The sequence below is a fragment of the Leptonychotes weddellii genome, chromosome 16, assembly GCF_054177405.1.
Source record: "Leptonychotes weddellii isolate Sample4059 chromosome 16, ASM5417740v2, whole genome shotgun sequence".
Classification (NCBI taxonomy): Eukaryota; Metazoa; Chordata; class Mammalia; order Carnivora; family Phocidae; genus Leptonychotes; species Leptonychotes weddellii.
In genome coordinates this window covers 22185357-22205325 of record NC_138384.1, presented here as the reverse complement: position 1 = coordinate 22205325, position 19969 = coordinate 22185357, and the positions used below count along the sequence as shown (strand labels likewise).

General features: G+C 36.1%; 1 pseudogene; it reads right to left on the bottom strand.

Moving 5' to 3' along the window:
• The window catches only part of LOC102734831 (AP-3 complex subunit beta-2-like), a 60173-nt pseudogene extending 45774 nt beyond the window's left edge, over window positions 1–14399 (bottom strand).
• Between the last annotated feature and the right edge of the window lie 5570 nt (window positions 14400–19969).

Below are 19969 nucleotides of genomic sequence, written 5' to 3'. Positions count from 1 at the left end.
ATATTTTTGGATGAACAGTGAGAAATGTTTCAGAAGAGGTGTTGTGGTTTTAGAAATGCCATAAATGTTGATAAGGTTGGCTATAAGATATCTGGAATGAGAAGGAATTCCAGAGGTGGATGATAAGTTTGGGAGACTGGGAAGGAAAATGATTATATTTCAGATTCTGATAAAATCAGGATCCAAAAATATCTTGGCAGAGTGCTAAAAGAATGAGTCAGAAATCAGCAATAAAATTTAATAGGGCAAAACGTATGTCTGCTAAAACAATCTGGTAGTTTCAAGGTGGGAGAAAAAGGAATGAGGAAAAGAAGCAAATAATAAAAAGTGTTAAGGTTCCAGTTGATGGAAATTTCATCCAAACCCAGCACTGATGGACTATTGGATTGGCCTAGAACTTAGCATCCTAGAGTATATTTGGCACAAATTTTCAGTATCAGAGAAGCTTCCCTACTGTCAGGTTTGGGTTGTGGTCATTAACAACATGGAAAGACTGAATTTATCCAAAGATTATCATTTAGAGACTCTAATATTAAAGTTCATAAAACATAGTTGAAAGAAATAAGATTTTTTTTCTATGATACAGTATCAAGTAGTACTTACAAAATTGTCATAATCCACCTTTAGTAAAAAACAGGCTTCTAAGTAAGAGGAAAGTAACAGGGCTCTATATAGGAAGCAGGACAGTTATGCATGAATTTATTTACATACTGTCTCAAAGGTAGGAAAATCCTGAAAAAGAAGCTGTGAGCAAAGTTTTACACTTACCCTTTTACATGTAAAAATAATTTCATATTTTTGCATGCAGTGAGACCATTTGATCATGTGGTATAGACCTAAAGCTAAAAAGGAAACCAATTAAATACAAAAGTTGCTCAGTGTTGAGATTCAATTTTCAAACCAACCACTAAAGTCAAAATTAAACTTTAGAGAAATCCTATTAAACTTTTTGTGCATAAGGTTTTAAGAGAAATGGTCTTTATAATTTTGAAATTATGAATCTGTATAATATACCTTGATGTAAAAAAAATTGTAGAAAGATATTTAAAAATCAGTCCCATATTTTATAACATAAAAGAAGGGTTACCTTCATTAGTTTAGGTAAAAAAATTCTCAGTAACTATAATGATGGAGCATTTTTCTCTGAGAGCTAGAAAAAAAATTTTAAGTAGCTGCTGTCATTTTACAGGAAAATAAGAGATCTTTTTAAATGATAATTCCAGTTTATTATCATTTGAACAGCCTTGCTATGAGCCAAAGGAAAATGCATCTCTTTTATTTCATAAATCCACAGTCGCCAACACTATGTCCATACGTTTAGATGGAATGCAATTTTATAAATCTTAATTTGTCTTGAATAATGGAAGCCTGTGACTTCAGCACAAAATATCTCCAGAAACTAAAAATGGATTGTTGCTTGTCTTTTTAATTCGTTCCTCAAATTGTCATCTCCGTGTTTTGTTTACTGACATGGAAAACCAATTTGAAAATAAATGTTAAGAGAATACTGTGGGATGTGAATAAGAGGTAAAAAGGTTTCTTGAGTCCTAGATTCACCCAGGGGTAGAAATCTATAAAATGGCACAGTTCCAGCAAAGGAAATTAAAGGCCAAGTAGTTGGGTACCGTAAAAAAGCTATAAAATCTGTGGAGCCAAGATAAAAGAGAGAAATTCAATAGTGGAATTTTACATATTGGTGATAAATAAAAATGAAAAACAACCAGGGAAGTTACTAAAAAAGACTAACTTTAAATCATCAAATATTGTTGAAGCTACACTGGATAAAGACTGGTAAAATCCATAACAAGAAAAAGTGTTGAGGGAAATGAGACCATGCAGGTCTTGTTGACAATCAGTCTGCAAGCCCAACGTTTAATGTTTTAAACTAAGTTGTTCTGCCCTTATGAAACCTAGAAGACATTATGAAAAGTGAAATAAGTCAGTTACAGACGGATGAATGATTATGAATAATTCCTCATTTATGAGGCATTGAAAATTGTTAAACATAGAGAAGTAGACAATAGAAAATAGATTGGTGGTTACTAGGGGAATGGCAGGGGGAGAGAGGGTTGGGTGTAAATTTATACAAGATGAGTAAGTTCCAGAGATCTCCTGTATATCATAGTACCTGTATTGAGCAAGAAGGTACAGCGAGCTTAAAAATTTGTTAAAACAGTAGATCTCATGTTCAGTGTTCTTATCATCCCGCCTCCCCTTTTAAAAGAACAAACACAAAGAAACTTTTGGAGATGATAAATATATTTATTACATGATTTTGGTGATAGTAACATGAGTCTCTCTCTATATATCCAAACTCACCAAATTGTATAATTAGAGTTTATTGATGTATAAGTGATATTTCTTGTAAAAGAAAGCTGGGGGAACAAAGAACAGAACTAAGTAAAAATAAGTTGCCAAGAAGATAAAAAAGGAAAAATATATTAAATCAGCATAGTTAGCAAATATATAATAAATTTATATTTTATATCCTCCCTTTCTCTTTTTTTCCCTTCCCTTCTTCATGTGCCTCTTCTACTTCTCTCTGCTCATATTGAGAAAAAGGAAAAAAATACATCATAATTCTCAGTGTCAACTTGTTTACAACATTTAACAATTTAAAAAGAAAATCCAAAAAAAGATCTTTTGGAAAGTTTGCAGATAATCAAAAGCTAGTTTTTAAGTGACAAAGTTCATCTATGAACCTGCCAAGTATGATTCTTACAATATATTCAGTGCAAGAAAATAAATGACAAGTGACATAATGAATAGAGACACACTTATCCTTAGAAAACTTACAAGGAGAAAGATTTGTGAGGAGGCTGCTAATGACTGCAGTCAGTTGCCTGCAAATCAGAATGGCCAAGGTCAGCAGTGAAATAACGTTCAATGTACTAACCTGGAAAGACTTCAAGTAGGAAAGAGAGAGGTTGAAGTGCATTTATCACTGGTGGTGCCCATCAAAAGGGACTGTTCTTAAAATGTTACTGGCGAAAACCAGAATTTTACCAGTATGAAACAATAGTAATCAAAGAACATTTTATAGTTCACCCTAATCCTCCCTCATTTTCTTTTATTTATTTATTTATTTATTTATTTATTTATTTATTTGAGAGAGAGAACGAGATAGAGCATGAGAGGGGGGAGGGTCAGAGGGAGAAGCAGACTCCCCGCTGAGCAGGAAACCCGATGCGGGACTCGATCCCGGGACCCCAGGATCATGACCTGAGCCGAAGGCAGTCGCTTAACCAACTGAGCCACCCAGGCGCCCTCCTCCCTCATTTTCAAAAAATATACTACTCATTCCATTATGATTGGAGAAACTTTTTGTTAAATTCCCCTCTACCCCAAACCCTGTGAAAGCATTGAGCACATGATGAATTTAAATTAGCCTTTATTAAACAACATTATGTCTGTGCTCTGGGGGCTTTCATTTTGCATAAAAGGCCAAAATTGACACATATTCCTTTTTAAAAGAATGAGCTCTAAAGTCTGTTAACCTTAACTTCAATTTTAGTGCAGTATTTTACAACATAAAACAAGACTCTAAGAAAATGTCATGCAGCTCTGAAATACGCACCCCAAAAATAAAATGACCCTTCCAGACTTTGGATGGCATTTTTAGGAAATGTTTAATTTGGTTTATGAGTCAGCTCTCTGAGTTGAAATGAAACTTCAAGGATTATAGAGTTGTTTCTCAACTTTCAAAAATGTGTTTTTTTAATAATGATGCTTGTGAGGCTAAGCTTAATATTGGCTCAAATTTAAGCAACTAAAATTTTATATATCTTAGTGAGAATATTCTAATTTAAATTCTAACATTTATGCCATTGTGTTAGACTCTTAATATCTAAAAAGAAATAAAGAAATGTATACAGTTCTAGAATGAAGAATTCCAACCATTCTACCTGATAATTGAATATTCTCTGCTTTAGCCCTAAATTGTGCTTGCCTACTCTCTTTAATTATCCCAATGTCAGGGATACCTAAGACATCCTCTACTCTGATAATGTAAATTTACTGTTAAAAAAAAGAAAAAAAGTTGTTCCCTACCTCAGGAATCTCTGTATTCCTATGTAATATTGTAGTTAAGAGCAAAGCTTATGCAGATTCAATCAATGGTGGGCAGGTACATGATTAACAACCTTAATTGATTTAAAGCTATGGGGGAGGGGTTGATCTGTAGCCTTTGGAAGCATTTGTAATGTAAATATTTCCCTCATGTTTAATCCAGGCTATCACCATGACCTTGCTAAGCACAGAATTGGGAAGAGGTGTATTGCAGTCAGTTCTTGAGAGCCATTAGGAGGTGTCTCCAGAATGCCACTCTTTAAATCTCTACTAACCAGAAACTATGTTCTCTGGGGTAATTTATTTAAATATTAATTAGGTTTCACTTTTCTGAAACATAAAGTGATATAAAAAAGCACCTATATCATATACTGAGAATTAAAGGATCTGATCCGTCCAGCACAGAATAATGCTGTGTAAGTGCTCATTATCATCATTAGTATTCTGTTCGTTTGCTGATGCCTAATACACAATACTTAAGATCCTCCTTCTACTTTATAGTCATGCAAATACTTGAATCCAGATAGTATGCTTCCTCTAGATCATACCTTCTGAAATAAAAATCTTACTTAGTTATTGGTAGTGTTCCTAAAGTGTATTTTTATATGTTCTTCGCATTCCTCTAATGGTTCGCTCAAAGACAGATTGTACATCACAGCCTCCCACCACACCCCACTGCCTTAGATGCCAAAATTTTCATGATAATCCAATTTCTTGCTTATCTTGATGAAATTGGCAACAATCAGTTAGACTGCCCTTTTAAGAGAGGGTATGCACACAGTGTTTCCAACACTGTTTACTTCATCTGGAATGGTGGCCATGTCACTGATTGACTTTTTCTGCTTTGCTCTCATTAATAGATTTGAATTTTCTTTCTCCCAACTTAGTAGATGTTTGTCTTAATATGAGGCACCCTGAAACACATACAACATTCCAGCTGTGATGTAGGAAGGTTGAAGTCAAGCAAGACCATCATTGCCTTTGTGCTGGACAGTGAATTTGTGGTGGCAGGACCTAAATTTATTTATATTTTACTTTTGAATCATCTGGAAAAAAAAAAATTCTCTCCCAGAAGTAATTCTCCTTTTTCCCCCCCTGGACAATTATTTTTTTAATGGATTTTTTCCAGTATTCATCAAATTTCATAGAAGGTGGTTAAAAGTAGAGAATGTCTTTTCTTAACCCAAATTCCTTAAAAAACATAAACGCCAAAACTAACATAAGAAGAAATCTGAAAGCTGTGTTTCTATTAAAGGAATTGTATTTGTAATCAAAAACCTTTCTAGGAAGAATAAAAACCTGGATGGCTTCATAGGTGAATTCAATCAGATATTTAAGGAAGAAATAATAGGAGCCCTGCCCAGTTTTTCTTTAGAAAATAGAAAAGGGGACTCTCCCCAACTGTATTTCGTAAGAACAGCCGAACAACCCAGGTACTAAAATTTGAAAAGGTCATTGCAAGAAAAAGAAAATGACAAACTGGGGCGCCTGGGTGGCTCAGTCGTTAAGCATCTGCCTTCGGCTCAGGTCATGATCCCAGGATCCTGGGATCGAGCCCAGCATCGGGCTCCCTGCTCAGTGGGAAGCCTGCTTCTCCCTCTCCCACTCCCCCTGCTTGTGTTCCCTCTCTCGCTGTGTATTTCTCTGTCGAATAAATAAATAAAATCTTAAAAAAAAAAAAAAAGACTAAAATCCTTCAGAAACATAAATATAATCCTAAACGAAGTATCAGTAAGTAAATCTAGGAATATATTAAAAATGAATTTATTTCAGGAATGGTTCTATATTAGAAAAAAAATAATGTAAGTCACAGAATCCCATAGGATAAAGAAGAAAAATCATATCATCTCAGTAGATACAGAAAAAGTTCAACATCCATTGATGATAACTCTTAATGATTTGGTATAGAAGAAAAGTTCTCAGTTTGATAAAGTGCATTAGGAAAAACCTACAATTAACATACTTAGTGGTCAAATAAAACCACCTGTCAGGGGAAGAATCCTGGCACAAATAATTCGAAGTATATTTCCAAAGCTGGATAAGAACTAGACAGATTTAAAGCAATTAACCAATTAATTTAAAAGAATTATTGCATTCCTAGAAAAATCCTTTCAATATTTATTATGGAGAAGACAATGTCCTACATTTATTTAGGTAAAATAAGTAAGAAAACCATAGCTGGCCTCAGACTTCTCCTCTGAAACACTTAAATTCAGAAGGCAGGAAAGCAGCTGCCTGGAGAGTTTTGTCAGAGGAATTGAATCAGCCTTAAAGAAGGCTTTCTTCTCAAAATAAAGGAAAAAGAGAAGGTTCTTTGAAATATGCAGAACTGCTTAAAAAAAGAACAATAGAGCAATTTAATATAGAAAGGATATCTTGGTTTGAATTTGGGCTTGGGTTTACATTAGAAAATATTTACTTATAACTAAATCTGGATAGGAGTGTCATTTATATAGAATTACCATATTTGAAAGCATAAAGGTCATTTTTGCATAATAACTGCACTTAAGCTTTGGAATCAGACGCTTGTCATTTAGATATGGCTCCTGTGTGGATTTGCTGAATTACTTCCATCTTTTGACTTGGGCACCAAAAATAAGCATATCAGCTAGGGGTAGTTTTGACGAAGGCTGTATTCTCAGCAAGCATATGCATGCATTTCTCTCCCCCCAAAAAAGGATTCATCATTTTGTATCAATCATAACTTGTTCACTTGAAGAGACCCAAGTTTTTTTATTCTAATTATTTAAACTCATAGTATATCTGACCAGTTTCTCTGTACCATTTCTCTGATGTCCCTCACATACATGCCCTTCAGAAGACTTCAGTGGCACTGAATCTATCATTTGTATAATATCTGTTTCTCATATTGTAGACTAAAAACACAGGTTCTCTTAAGAAAATTTATAAATTATTTAAAATGTAGGAAAAAGAACAAAATTAAAAATACATATCCTGGCATCCAAAAAAAGAACAAAGTAAAGCAAAATAAACCTGGAAATTTATGGCATATTTATGCCATGTATTTTTTTTCATTGATCATTGAATTAAGTGGAGCTACAATTTTCAAAACATAAAGACATATTTCCAATATTTCTCCAGTTTAATTCCCCTCCTTTTACCTAATTTTTCCCTATAACCCACCTACATGTTTCTCGAAATACACAAGTAATTTCTTATCATAAATCTTTGCCTAGGATTATTACTCCTATGTAATCTCTCTTTCATTTGCCCACTGAGCCCTATATAAATGTCTTTGCAGTCACCCTATCTTGTCGTATTGGACTTTTGTGTAATAGTGTTGGGGTAACTTATCTTACTTCTGTTCTACCTCAAGTATCTGAGGACTAGAGGCTATCAACCTTCCGAAACAACACCAAGACAGAGGCTTGGCACATCGTAGACATGCTAATCAACGTGTATTAAAGGATAAGTGAAGAGGATCTGAGTCAAATACAGGCATCCAAATATCTCAGACTAAGTCTGACAAAAATAAATAAAACCCATACACGTGTTTATTTCTGGCCACTTAAGCCCTCTTCCCATGACATTTCATATCCTGGCTTACGAGAAGCCTTTGCCTATTTCTGTGAGGGCTGGCATCATAGACTACGATCCCTATCAGATGGAAGACCGAATAATTCATTTTTCTTTTCTTTTCCAAGTAGGATGCTGTCAGAGAATGCCTATATGAGCATCAGACTATTGGGATGAGTTTCTTATTTAGCATTTGTCTTTATGTATCTCTTCCTCTCTCTCACCTATATAAGACATTCAATTTTTAGGAAGATGTAAAATCCCACAGCCCCTTGTACTATGAAAAAGTATCAGAAATTCTGTAAGAGACTTTGTCTAGAGAACAGAGCTCTAAGACACCAGACATGGTAACAGGATTTCATTAGAAGTTACATAGTTGTTTTCTTTCATGCCTCTGAGCCTTAATGGTGGGTGATACTGTTATTTCCCTTACTGGGCATTTTTTGCCCATTTTTGCCTTGGGCCTTGGCTAATTGCCTCCTTCTATTGCCCAATCCTCAACTCCTCTGACTGGGTGAATCCATCCCTCTGTGTTCCTAAAGCGTCATGTGTGGGATTTTGCCAACTCTCTTGTCACACAGTCTTGCAGTTGCCTTTTCTGTTTATGTGTCAGTTAGCCCCATGAGACACTGAACTCCCTATGACAGGTGGATGGGCCTTACTCAGCGGTCTTTCTCTAGCATCTCCCACCACTTCCAGAGCCTAATGGACACTCAAGTTTCCATGTCTCCTTTCCCACTCATTCCCTCAGCAAACATTTCCTGCCTGGACTTCTTCCAGGGAAAAGTGAAATTTAACTACTGTTCACTTAAAGCAAAGTGAGCAGACCTACTGCTGTGGGAGGAAGATCCCGATATAGCTGAGCAAACCGACAGAGGGTCTTTGTGATTTTGTCAGCTCATTCTTCTGCGGGCCTTTTCCTATCCCAGAAGGAGTCAGGTGTTTGATAATCCAGTTTGCTGATTTTAAAACAAAAAACAAAACCAAATCCGCAGAAGGAAGAAATATGCTTCTAGAGGGAAAATCAGTGTTTGACAAAACTCCTCATTAAATTAACCTAATGCATTTATTTGGTTAGCAACCAACTATATGGTTTGAGTTAGATTATTTCCCATTGCTAGACCTCAGTTTTCTCATTTGTAAAAGAAAAAGGGTTGACCCAAATATATTTTAATCCCCTTGCAGCACTAACTTCTTATGATACAGGGCAAGAAATTTGCCTACACAATATATATGTAATTAGTTCTTTCAAAGTGGGTGGTATATGTTGTATATGTTGTAATAAAAAAACTACTTCTCCTGCCCACCTTTTAAAATTCTTTTCAGTTTTCAGATAAAACCAGAGCTACATTTTCTCTTCACTGTCACAAAATCACTGCAGAGTAGGAAAGAGAGTTATTCCTTTATGCATGTTTTTCATTCAGTTACTCATTGAGGACCTACTATGTGCCAGGCACTATGTTAGATACCGAAAATATAAAAGCAATGGAAAATTGAGTGACCTCCATTTAATAAATGCTGAAATCAAATGATTAGCCTAGGACTACCAAACCTGATCTCTCTCTTTAAGTCAACCAATAAATCAACCATTAGTCCATAAAACTTTGAAGCTCCTCTTATTTCTGGGTTCTGTTTTGGAAGTCAAGATTAAAAACAAAAAAAATCTAGGTATTTTTAAAGATAGTACTTAGCCAGAAATATCTGAAAATGTGGCCTGGAAACAGATTCCACTTGGAACTGACTCTACTCCCCAGTTGCCAAAAGAGCCTCATAGCAGGAATGTGACCCCAGCAAGAGAGAGATCGAGTGTGTATGAGTGAAATCACTGTGGGGTTGGTGGGAAACAGCTGTGTGATTAAGGAGCCAAACTTTCAAGTAAAAAATAGAATTAATGGGATAGTTAGCCTTGTTGAAAAGAAATTTTAAAATGAAACATGCAACAGGCTTGATTTTCTTTTGTAAGGGCTGGAAAATGAGTATGTCACACCTGGTGCAAGGGCTACATACCGATATTGTCAGCAGCGCACGAATTCTGCCTATATTCTGCTCCAGGAGAAAACGGAAGATAGAAGTTTGCCCATTCTTTCTTTCTTACCTTGCTTAATCCTTCTTGCCTTCCCATCTACCTTTATCCTGTTGTATCTCTTCTCTAGTCACTTTTTATTTCTTACAATGAACATTGAGAACCTATTTCCAAATTCTGTGTTAGCCACGTAGACCGAATATGTAATATTGAGTCAGAAAAAAACCCTGCTTTCAAGAGTGTCATGATCGATAGGGGAGATGAGACATACACATACAGAGACCTGGATATAACTGTGGATCCTCATTGTCAGACTTTGTTGATTACATGTTAAAAAAAAATTTCTGATGTCTAAAAACTATAAGTAGAGTACACATATTTTAAATGACCTTAACATCTAACAAGTTATTAGAATTAGTACAAAGATATACTTCGATCGTTCTCAAAAACTGGTGAGAGATTATGCATTTGGATGGAGGAGATAGATGTTTGGTACCCAGAAAAAACCATTCCTGTAATTTTCTGGTGAATCTGTTTCTCTCTCTTTCTCCAATTATTTATATTCCCTTCCTTAGCATTTTGTTCATCAGTTCCTTATATTTTCCTTCTATTCTGGTTTTGGCCACCAGGAACTTTTTCCCCACTTACCAACCTGTCAAGTTGCTGTAGGATCAACAGACACCTTAGAACTCCAGCTTCCCTGTCTTTCCTTGCTTCTCAGTGAGGAAATGATCTAGGACACTCCATTATTCTCTCCCTCACTGCTCTTTCTGTGAGAATTTGCATATCATTTCCAATGAATAAAATTCTCCACTCTGTTATTTCTTCTTACCTTTAATTACATTTGTATTTCATTGTGTCAAAGAAGGAAGAGGTTGTGAATGGGAGGGGTTGCTGATGGTTCCTAGTGAATATGACCTTAGAGATTAGAGCAGACCCTGAAAAGGGCAGGGGATAATAGCTCAGAAGAATCTGTCAATGCTTGCTTTTATTTTATGGAAACCTTAGTCAAATCTATAGTGAACTGCTATTGGATAATATGACCTTGCCTGTTATTTTCTGGGAACAGCTTTCATCCACTGCAGAGAAACAGATATGTAAGGTACATGTGGAAAGATAGAGAAAAAAGAGAATCTTGACAGTATCCCTTATTACACATACCCCTGAAGCCCAGTCATTTCTGCCCATCTATCCTGTGGCACAAATCCACTTCACCACAAGAAGGTTCCCATTTTTGCTTAAGAGAGTGAATTCCTGTCACTTTTAATTCAGAAGGTTTTAACTATTTCAAAAATAGTTACCACAAATCCTGATAGGGTGGCATTTTCATCCTAATTTTATAGGTGGCGAAATTGAGGCTGAGAGAGATAAGAAATTATAAATCATTTGTAAGGATTCATTCTGAGTGTGTTGTGTAGACATATGTAAATAAGTACAGAGTTTGTTCAAGGAAAATACATCTTCCTGCAGTTTAGGGTGTGTGTGTGTGTGTGTGTGTGTGTGTTTCAGTGTAATTGCATCTCTGTGTCCCTTTCTGTGTGTGCGTGTGTGATGAAAAGGTGAGAAAAAAATGAGAAGGGGAGGGGATGAGGTGAAATTTGGAGCAGAAGAAGTAAAGGCTACATTGAAATAATGCAAATCTTGTGCTTGATAAAAAGAAACACACACACACACACACACAAATCTGTAAGTCATTGTAAAGGTGTTAGCAATGCCCTTATTTTTCAAGCCACTTGCTCTTCGTGTTACTTCTTTCTACCCATCTTTCAAGTACCCAGTAATCTGAAAAAAACAGATGATAGACTCACTTCTCTCTGTCCCTTCTGACAAATGAAGACAGCTCTCAACAAGAGGGTAATGGCAGCTACAGCTACCCTAAATTATTCTAAAAATACTTCCAGGGTATCAGCCTTTCCCTGAACTGCCTTGTTATCCTAATGCAATTATGCAACTTTCTAATCTTTCTGTCAGTGCAGGAGGCAGGAGAAAAAAATACTGCAAACCAGGACTGAACATTTAAAGTAGAGGTGACTGATTAACCACTGCTTCTGCTTTAATATCAAATCTGTTAGCTCCTGGTGTCTGGACCTATAGCTTTTTAAGGTTCCTGAGCTGGTCAACAATTTTATACTCAACAAATTCATTTTTTTTAAATTTGCCCTTATTTATTTATTAGCAAAGATAAACACTTTCAATGGACATATATTCCAAATTAAAAAAAAATTACATCTAATTAAGATAAAAGCATTTACAGTATTTTTGAATCTTGGTGTATTGGTTCAGTTATTATTTAATCAGGGATAAGAACTTTTTGTCTTTTCATTATAGGAATACTTGCTTTGTGCTATGGTGAGCGCTGTGAATTGTGTAAGACTGTTGAATCACAGACCTGTACCTCTGAAACAAATAATACATGATATGTTAAAAGAAAAAAAAAAAAGAAGATAGTAGGAATGAACAGATTCATTTTAATGCCCACAAATATTATAGCTTTCCCAAGCCAGCTTTCTATCCTCACCTCTCCCACTCCCTGTTCCCTACTCTCATCATCCTAAATGTAGCCAGGGGCCAGTGATAGAGCTTCACATTCAGCGGCCACTAAAATGAAGTCCATCCAGGAAATGAGGAATGGATGGGTTGTCTTGAAACCTACAAAGAGACACTTTCCCTGGCTTGATGTCATCCCTGTGCATGTGGAATTGAACTGTCCGTGGAAATCTGCCTATCTTTCTGTGTGGATATATTTTTTTTTTCCCATTAAGGGAACTAAAATATGAAAGAAAAATCACTTGAAGTATAAAATCATAGCATTTTAAAGGTGTAAGGAACTGAAGAAACACTATTGCTTTTGCTTCAGTTGAACAGACAAGAGAAGTGAGGATCTCAGGAGTTCAGTGAGGGAGGCTGGTGTACTGAAAATAACCTGAAGGGTATATACCTAGAAGGCTATCTCTAACAGGTAGCTTCAAAATCATTTTGACCTCACTTTTTTTCTGTATTTCTGAGATTTTCTAAAATGAACATGTATCATTCTCTAAGGAGTGTTATTGTGTGAATAACTTAAGTTTGGCGACAGCCAGATCTGAGTGTGAGTGTTCACTCTGTCATTAAGTGTTGGGTGATATTAAGAGGTTATTTAACCTCTTTGATGCTTGGTATTATCTCCATTTAATTTTTTTTATTTTTAATTTTTTTTATTATCTCCATTTTATAATTGAAAGTCCTTGTGTCAGTCTTGCAGGAGTGGGGTGAGGACTTGACAGAAGAAAATAGTGAGGTAAAAAGCACATGATTCAGTTCTCCTGTTCCCTAACTACCTTCAACAAGACACACAACTTAAATGTCCCCAGTGCTTACTCTCGCTCTCTAAAGCCAGTGAAAGTGTCTATTTAGGTTAAATGACAAACTGTACAGTTTTCATTTCCTGTTTGGGCTTCTAGTTCCCTATTACAACCAGGGAGCTTTTTCCAAATCCCCTGGATCACACAGGTTCAGGCAGTGCCTGTGAATGATGCTGTTTTCATCACTAAGGCAGAAATCCCCAATTAAATCATACTTGGTAATGGCAGCTGATTGAAGACCAACAGATTTCTTTTGCTATTAAGAACTGGATCTTCCTCTGCACAGACGTGGAGCATGGGGCCCAGTGCACAGGTCCTCTGGGACACTCTGTGTGATATAAGTAATAATAAAGATGATAATAAAAATAGCTAACATGTATTGATCACTTACATGTTCTTGGCCCTATGCTAAGTCCTTTAATAGTATCTGTGTTTAATCCTTCTAATACACCTCGGAAGCAGTTAGTATAATCTTTGCTAAACTAAGGGTTAGGGAGATAAAGTCAATCAGTTTAGGTCATGCAGCTATTAAGTGGTAGATCTGAGAATACAGATGCTCTTAACCACCATTGTATCACCTTAACCTTGTTCACTGTGATTTGAAGGCTTTAGGGGGGGCAAGATAATTGGGGACAGGATTCTGAGTTTGACTTGGAATGTAACAATGGAGAAAAAAGAATATGGCTAATTAGAGAGTAAGGTTATTATTGAAGAAACTGTCAGTGGAGGGTTCCAGTACTCATCACTCATTCATTCAGTTTTTACACTTTGTAGCTATTCATTGAATGTCTAGTAATCATCAAGCCTACATCTAAGAACTGTAGATATCATGAAAAGTAAAGTATGATCTATATTTTTAGAGCTTACTCAGTGTGAAGCCCTTAGTATTTACTTGTTGGTGTCAGAAGAGAAATACCTAATGTATTTTAACTCATTTTCAAATATTATTCATTTCTCATAAGGACCACATGAAGTATACAGCTTTGTCCTCATTTTTGTAAATGAAACTATAGGCATTAAAAATTTTGCCAGTTGACTTGAAGAGGTATGTTCTCAACTACTCATCTTTGCTGCCTCCTGGAGAATGTTGGAGCAAGAACACCCAGGTCTGTGCACTAGTTCTGTTGCTGTCTGGTTTAGTGATGCTGGCTTGGCATTCTCTCTCTCTGTCCCATTCCATAAGTGGAGAAACAACGATCTATATTACATACTTAGTGCACAGTGGACATCTCATTGGATCCTCACTATAGCCCTCCTAAATGAGCACTTGTACATTTCACCTGTTGTCCCTTCATAGATGAGGAAACTGAGGCTCAGAACTATTAATGGCCTGCTAAATGTCACAAAGTCAATGAGAAGCAGAGTCCAAATTCATTCTCTACCAGTCTGATTCCCAGACTCACCCTCTGTTTTGCAACTGCTGTCGCCATCCTTATTTTTAACCTGTTTGTTCAATGCAGGAATCCTGACATCTTTAGCTAAAAAAGAAATAAAACTTGATCCCTGGGTTGGTGTTCCTATACCAAAGCCATGCTTAATTTAGGAAAATGTGTGCCTGCATGCTCACAGAGACAAAATGTAGAGGCACACTTGGATGGAAATACATTTTAGAATTAAGAATTAATTAGACCATGTGATGGTCTGTGTGTATAGTACCAAGCATCCTCTGGGCTCCCTGCTCAAGTACTGTGTATTTTTTTCTTTGATATCTACCTGCCTAGCCCAGTGTGCTTAATTCCTTGCTAACTCTTAGATAATTCACAGCAGTGTGCTTGAAAAATACTCCTTGGTAACTCGTTTCTCAGTATAGATCCATCGAAAGATACTCACTGTAAACAGTGTAAACAACAACAAAATTACAGAGTAATTAATTACAAAGAAGTAAATAAAAATTATCCTGAACTCCAGCACCAGAGTCACCACGTATGAAGGTGTTAGTGGCCATCCCCGAGTATTTTCTCTTGTCAGTACGCATGCATGGATGGGATGTAGGAGACACAACTGTACAGAAATAGGATGCATGCAGCTTAATAACATGGTGCAGATTGACTTGAGCATTGGTATATCTGGATTCTAAGCTTAATTCTGATTCTGATATAAACTGACTACTACTTGTAAGCAAATAAATTAGCATTTTTGGTCATAAGTTCCCCGATTTATTAAAGGCAAGGCTCATTCTTTTGCACAGGAACTATGCTTTCAAATTCAGTCTGGAGGAAGGGATGGGGTGGGAGGGGAGGTTTTATCTAATATCTGAAGCAGAGGAGCTGAAATTACCTGACAGTTTCTAGCTCAAGTGTTCTATGCATCTGTGGCTTCACATTAATCCATTTAAACAATTTATTTTAATTATATATCATTTCAGTTATAATGTGCTGATATCCCTCATGAAGTACTAGTTTCAGAGGTAAATGTAAAAAGAATAATTCAGGGTCAACAAAGAAAGGCAAATTGCAACATAATTTTGCCTTGCCATGTCCTTAGGTTTATCTGAGTCTATGTATGTAGTATCTGAATGTATAAATATGAAGGATAATGACCTAGAAAAGGGTTGGCAAGTTTTTTTTTTTCTGTGAAGGGTCAGATAGTAAATTGGAAGGTTATATAACCTTTACATGTAAATACTTAAAAATGTAAAACATTCTTAGCCTTCTAGGCTATACAGAAATAGGGGATGATTTGGACATGGATCATAGTTTGCTGACCCTTGATCTAAAAGATTAAAATTTATTCCACAGACCTTTGCAGAAAGACTTTTAGCCGATGAAGTAAATAATATGTAGGGAGAATTAAAAAGTAGTTCAAACAACAATAAAATATTTAAAAAAATTCATTAACTAAAGAGTTTGGAAAATGTATTTATTAAAAAAATTCAAATGCATTTTCAGTTTTTTTTTTTTTTTTTTCCAACTCACTTGGTCAATTGAGATTATTCAGCCTTCCCTTTGTGGAAGTTGTTCCTACTACCTGGGACTGGAAAAAGTATGTGTGCAGCACTGTATCCCAAATGAAGCCAGACTGCTGAAGTTCAAGTCTCATGGATGATCCACTCTTCTTGATATGACATTTTTAGAGACTGCTCTCCACATTCCACACCATGAGCGTCCTTTCCACATGCAGTTTCCTCTTTAACTTTCAAGTTTTGTTATTGGGAATCTCATGAATATATTATTTAAAAGTCTTGAGACTTTAAGCAGCCTCCTGATAATCTATCACCCGGGGTAAAAGGAAAATAGTCAAAATGGGTGACAGTTTATGCTGTGAAAACTCCAAGGGCAGATAAGAGATTTGCCTTTTATTTTTCCCTTTCTACAAATAGAATTGCTGAATTTAGGATATGGCGATTTCTTCCTTGAATACCTTTTGGGAAAGTGTGTGTGATTTGAAAGTCCTATGAATAAGGAAACTGAAGCTTCCCTTAATTATTGCATTTTTCCTTATGAGATGCAGAATTAATGGATGAGGATTGATGTTGAAGAATACATAAATCCTGTTGCTCAAGATTCTGTAGCCAACTGGAGAGTTCTCTGTACTGACTCAATTAGATGTATTTATATCACCTCAACTAAAACTGCTTTAAAATATAGCCTCATGTCTGAAAATAATACAAGTATCTCCTTTTGCCTTGATTCTGTTCATATAAATTTGTTCCCATCTTCAAAGATTTGCTGATCCTCACTTGGCTCTGACATTACCCTTCCAAACCATCATTAGTCTCAGGCCAATGACCCACTCAGTCAACCACACTGTGTTCGAACTAGCCCTCAGACAAGAGGATGGAATTCCCTGCCCCAACTTAGTCAAGGTGGCCATTTCCATCCCAGTGCTATGAAACATGGACAGCACAACCTAACCGATATACTTCAGTGGGCAAATTACAAGCAAGCAAGGACAGATCTTTCTTACTTTTTTCCTAAACTCTTTGCCTCCCCTCTTTTTTTTTTTTTTTTTTACAATCTATAAGACCATAAATGAAGTCAAATTGCAGTAATTGTTGAGCTGAAGATCCAGAACATTGTCATGGGCAATATTGTTAAGATAATAAGGAATGACAGTTTTGGTCTCTTACAACATGGCTTTACGACCAGCCAGGTAGTGAATCTCCCTACATTCTGTGGCATGAGGGATCTCAGGTAACTAGTGCATATATTACTGTTATTTCCTCTTATAAAACCTAGAAAATACCAAATATCTGCCTAATTACTATATTCTGAATATTACTGCTTAGTATGAGTTTTAGTTCAAAATAGTCTCCATCCCTCTCTCTCTACACATACACACAACCACCCCAATAAGAATATTGTCCTGCTTTGGTCTCTATAAACATTTTGCTCCCTTTCTCATTCTTTCAATCTCTTACTCTATCCAAACAAATAAGATTTATTCAGTGCCTTCTGTGTCCTAGGGAAGTCATGATGAAAGAAACATGCAGAACCTACCCTCATGGAATGTGAAGGTTTTCTTCTTCCTGTATCCTCCTTTTGCTGCTGCTAGCTACCTTTTCCTGCCTTCCTTTGTAACACTTCCTTCCATTTCTTCCCCTTGTGATATTTCCTGCCCTGAGCAGAGCTGCAGTTCCTAAGTACCATATATCTCTGGGCATTTCTGTTGATAAGTGGTTTCACCTGCTGTGGTTATACTGTGTGAAATGCACACATATTTTTGAAGGAATGGAGATAATTGGAAGAGAAAGTGAAGAGCAGTAGAAGGCTATGCCATTCACAACTGGGAACATTCTGTTCAAAACTATTATTGTTTAAAAACACAAAGTCAAATAACTCAAATCACTGACCGATTCCTCCTTTCCACCTCTAGTCCAGAGTGGTCATAATGGCATAATATAACATGTTCTTAGACTTCTAATAAAATATACTCTAAATAGATTAAAATGTACATATAAAAAGTAGAGCATATGAAAAGTGTTATATCTTCAGCACTAAATGAAGTCATGGGTTAGAACCAAAGACGTCCTGGGAGTACATTTTGAGTGTTATCTGTAGTTAAATTATAGTTTAACAAAAAGCAGCTGGTCACTGCATGAAAGATAGTAATAAAAGGTACAAGGCTAGAAACAAAGCTGACAAAAGAGTGTAACAGACCAAAAATATAAGAATTTCCTAAACCTCTCTGTCCCTGAGGTCTTGCTCTTTGATGTTTATCTAAGTCATTTTTTTCCTCAACAACTAAATCATTCTTTGGTCACAGACCAGAAAACCAGCACTGCGGAGTATTCATCTGGGAGACACAAAATAATGTGGTTTGGGAATGGCATTTTTTTTTTTTTTTGAAGAAAGAAACTATCTTAAACTATCCATCTGGGGCACAAAAAAATCTGTCAAAATGATTTACTTAAGAGCCATTTAATGAGATTCATTAATTTAAAGAGATTAAAAACAGTCTGTATTAAAGGACATTTTGACAGAAAAAAATAGGTTATAATAAAAGCTGAAAATCAGCAGTCTCTCTTTTTATCAAAGACGATGCACAACTTTCAGTAAAGTCGTCTTCATTCAAAGTGAAATTCAAGATCTGATTCAGTTAATAGCAGTCTTTAAACAGAATATAAAGAAAGTTTGCAGTAGGTCAGAGTACTAACTGTACTATGACAAGAGCAGACGGTGTTCAGTATTTTCCTAGAGAGATGTCTAAAATGAGATGGAAAGGTTGAAAGTGAAGGGGTAAATTTATACACATTTAGCAATGGAGGGAGCAACCTGGCCTAGAAACAAGGTAACTTTTAACAAACTGAAAAAAATAATTTTCCTATTCCTCGTTACCTTTAAGGAAGCATTTGTTTATAAAATTAGTGAGAGCATCTTTTTCTCTCTGAGACCTGTGTCTTGAGAGTGTATTAAATACATTCTCCTCCCTCAAACAATAAATAACATTTACTCTTTCTCTTAGTTACAGTACAGAAATATGTAATAAATATACAAGAATGACTGTCTTTGTGAAGGTAGTGTTTTTGGAATAGGAATGTGTAGGAATAAATACACGAAATTTAAAAGGGAAATATATAGAAATATGACCATTTATACTCATCCAAAATACATACATACATATATACATATCAGCGTACATATGTACATAGGACTGAAGAGTTGAGGTATGTGGGTCTTTAAGAATCTAAGTGAATGGGGCGCCTGGGTGGCTCAGTTGGTTAAGCGTCTGCCTTCAGCTCAGGTCGTGATCCCAGGATCCTGGGATCAAGCCCTGAATTGGGCTTCCTGCTCAGTGGGGCGGAGCCTGCTTCTTTCTCTCCCTCTGCCTGCTGCTCCGCCTGCTTGTGCTTGTGCTCTCTCTCTCAAATAAATCTTAAAAAAAAAAATCTGAGTAACTGACCACAGAAGAAGCAAAGATAGAAGGCACTGTGTTGGCTGGATCCTCTGGGAAGCAGGTGCTGAGATTGAGATAGGAATGCAAAGATGTTTTGGGGGCTAATGTTTTTTAAGTTATTATTTAAATTAGTTAACTTACAGTGTAATATTAGGTTCAGGTATATAATCCATTGCTTCAAAACTTCCATAAACCACCTCGTGTTCATTACAAGTGCCCTCCTTAATCCCCATCACCTACTTCACCCATTCCCCCACCTACCTCCCTTCTGGTAATCATCAGTTCTCTATAGTTAAGAGTCTGTTTCTTGGTTTGCCTCTCTCTCTTTATTCCCCTTTGCTTCTTTGTTTTGTATCTTAAATTTCATATATGATTGAAATCATAAAATATTTGTCTTTCTCTGACTGACTCATGTCACTTAGCATTAGACTCTCCACCTCCATCCATGTCATTGCAACGACAAGATTTCATTCTTTTTTTATGGCTAAATAATATTCCATTGGATATATATATCACATCTTCTTTATCCATTCACCAATTGATGGACAGTTGGGCTGTTTCCATAAATTCGGCTATTGTAGATAATGCTGTTGTAAACATCAGGGTACATGTATCCTTTCAAATTAGCATTTTTGTATTCTTTGGGTAAATACCTAGTAGTGCA